Below are 2,934 nucleotides of genomic sequence, written 5' to 3'. Positions count from 1 at the left end.
CCTTCGACAAGTGAAATCTGGATGGCCGTGAGGGAGACATACTCGGACCTTGGAAATACTGCCCAACTTTTTGAGATCAAGTCTCAATTGAGGAAGGCTAGGCAGGGCGAGAAATCCGTCACGCAATACTACACCGATCTGAAGATGTTATGGCAGGAGATGGATCTCTACTGCGATTATGAGTGGAGCTGCTCAAAAGACAGTGCCTTCTATCAGAAGACTGTCGAAAAAGAAAGAGTATTTGATTTTCTTGTTGGCTTGAACGCAGATCTCGATGAAGTCAGAGGCAGAATCCTTGGTCGAGACCCACTTCCAAGCACACGCGAGGTGTTTTCAGAAGTCCGCAGAGAGGAGAGCCGTCGCCAGGTCATGCTCAGACTCGGTGCCAGTGATGCCTCACCAACGCAGCCGGAGATGAGTGCCATGGTGACTTCCAAACCGGATTCCAGCAACCGGTTCTCAAAGAAGTTTAACCGGCCGATCTGCGAACATTGCAATAGGGTGGGACACATTAAAGCTAAGTGTTGGAAACTTCATGGCAAGCCGGCTGATTCACAACGATCCTTCAACGACAACAAAAGTGCTCTCCAAGTCTCTCAACCGATAGCAAGCAGCCTCGGGGCTCAGTCATCGACTCCAGAACAGTCATTCTTCAATAAAGACAACTTAGAGCAATTGTTTAAGCTATGGACCTCTCATCAGTCATCCATTCCATCATCATCCTTAGCTCAGAAAGGTATCCATATGACAACCCTAAAAATATCCTTAGATAATTCTAATCCATGGATCCTAGACTCAGGGGCTTCAAATCATATGACTGGCTTTCCTTATCTGTTTCACACATATTACCCTTGTTCTGGTCATGAAAAAGTGAAAATTGCAGATGGATCTCTCTCTGCTATTGCTGGGAAAGGTTCAATCATTTTATCCCCATCCATTACCCTCTCCAATGTTCTTCATGTTCCTAATCTTGCCTATAATTTGTTATCTGTCCATAAATTGACAACTGATTCACAATGTAAGCTCATATTTGTAATTACTGGTTGTGATTTTCAGGACCTATGCTCGGGGAAGATGATTGGCAGTGCTAAAGAATACGGTGGGCTATACTACTTCACCTCTGAGGCAAACTTGAGTAAACAAATTCAGAAACCTCATTGTTCTAGTTTCTTTTCATTATCTGATGAAATAATGTTATGGCACTTTCGTTTAGGCCATCCAAGTTTCGGTTATCTAAAACATTTGTTTCCTTCTATGTTTCAAAATAAGAATATTGATCTTTTACAATGTGAAATCTGTCAATTAGCAAAACATAAAAGGTCTAGTTTTCCTACTTTGAAATATAGTCCATCTAAACCTTTTGCTTTAATCCATAGTGATATTTGGGGACCATCACGTGTAAAAAATATTACTAACACACGATGGTTCATTACTTTCATTGATGATCATACTAGAAACACATGGATATATTTGCTAAAGGATAAATCAGAGGCTGAAAATACATTTAAGATGTTTTATAAAATGGTTGAAACTCAATTTAATAGCCGAATACAAATTTTAAGAACTGATAATGGTATAGAGTATTTTAATAAAATCCTGGGTGATTTTTTAATTGAAAAATGTATAATCCATCAAAGTTCTTGTGTTGATACACCTCAACAAAATGGAATTGCCGAAAGAAAAAATAGACACCTACTTGAAGTTACTCGAGCCTTAATGTTTTCAATGAATGTCCCAAAACGTTTTTGGGGGGATGCTTTGCTAACTGCTTCATATCTAATTAATAGAATGCCAAGAAAAGTTCTTAGCTATAAAACCCCTATTCAAACACTCAAAAAAAATTTCCTGAAAATAAATGTTCCACACATCTTTCTTCGAAAATTTTTGGTTGTACTGTCTTTGTTCACATTCATAATCATAATAGAGGAAAATTGGATCCAAGAGCAACTAAATGCATATTTCTTGGTTTTTCCCCTACACAAAAATGTTTTAAATGTTATGATCCTAGCTCGGGTAAATTCTTTGTAAGTATGGATGTTACATTTTTTGAAAACAAACATTTTTTTTTATAAAAACCCTCTTCATGGGGAGAAAAATGATAATGAAGAGTGTAATTGGGAATTAAATACTCTGCCTATTTCTTTGCCTAAATCCGATTGTGTGCACAATGATATTTCATCTTATAATGAAAAAGAATCTAATTCTATTGAGGAACAAAGCACTGATTTTCGTGTTAACTCAAGAGTGCAATCGGAGAATGAAGTTGAAACCCCGGCATTGTCATCATCGAAACCGGACTCGGGTCAAGGTAACACATCTTCACCTTCTATCATGTCTAACTCACCCATAGCCACTGAAACTAGTGATGAGTCAGCCGAAGACCTAGATGAGTCTATAGCCCTAAGAAAAGGTATCAGAAATTGCACTAAGTTTCCCCTATACCCTATGTCAAATTATGTCTCATATCATAATCTTTCTCCCATCTTTAGAGCATTTACCACAAATCTTATAACTGATGATGTTCCTAGTTCTATACAAGAAGCTCTAAGTAGTCCTAAATGGAAGGAGGCTGTTTTAGAGGAAATGAGAGCTCTAAAGAAAAAATGAGACGTGGGAGATAACCAAGTTACCTAAGGGAAAACTGTAGCGACTCGAAGTTTTAAGATTAATTTTGTAAATTAAGTTAATCCAAGGACGGGAAAATTATGTAAATTAATTTTCTAAGTAGTATTTCCAGTATTTTGGATTTGAAATATATTAAGGTAAGGAGAAATCTCGGAATAAAATAAAGGATTTATCGAGTTCGTCGTGAATGATAAATTATTTTCCGATGAGATATTCCGGAATTTAATTTAAGAAAATAAATTCTTAAGGACGAGAATTATTTACGAGAAACCTTTAGTATATTTGAGTTATTTGAGAACGAATGAGAAT

This window comes from Urtica dioica, chromosome 3 (genome assembly GCF_054948205.1).
Source record: "Urtica dioica subsp. dioica isolate 48M chromosome 3, U.dioica_male_clone48M_v1_H2, whole genome shotgun sequence".
NCBI classification, from domain to species: Eukaryota; Viridiplantae; Streptophyta; class Magnoliopsida; order Rosales; family Urticaceae; genus Urtica; species Urtica dioica.
Note: the sequence above shows the minus strand (reverse complement) of the source record.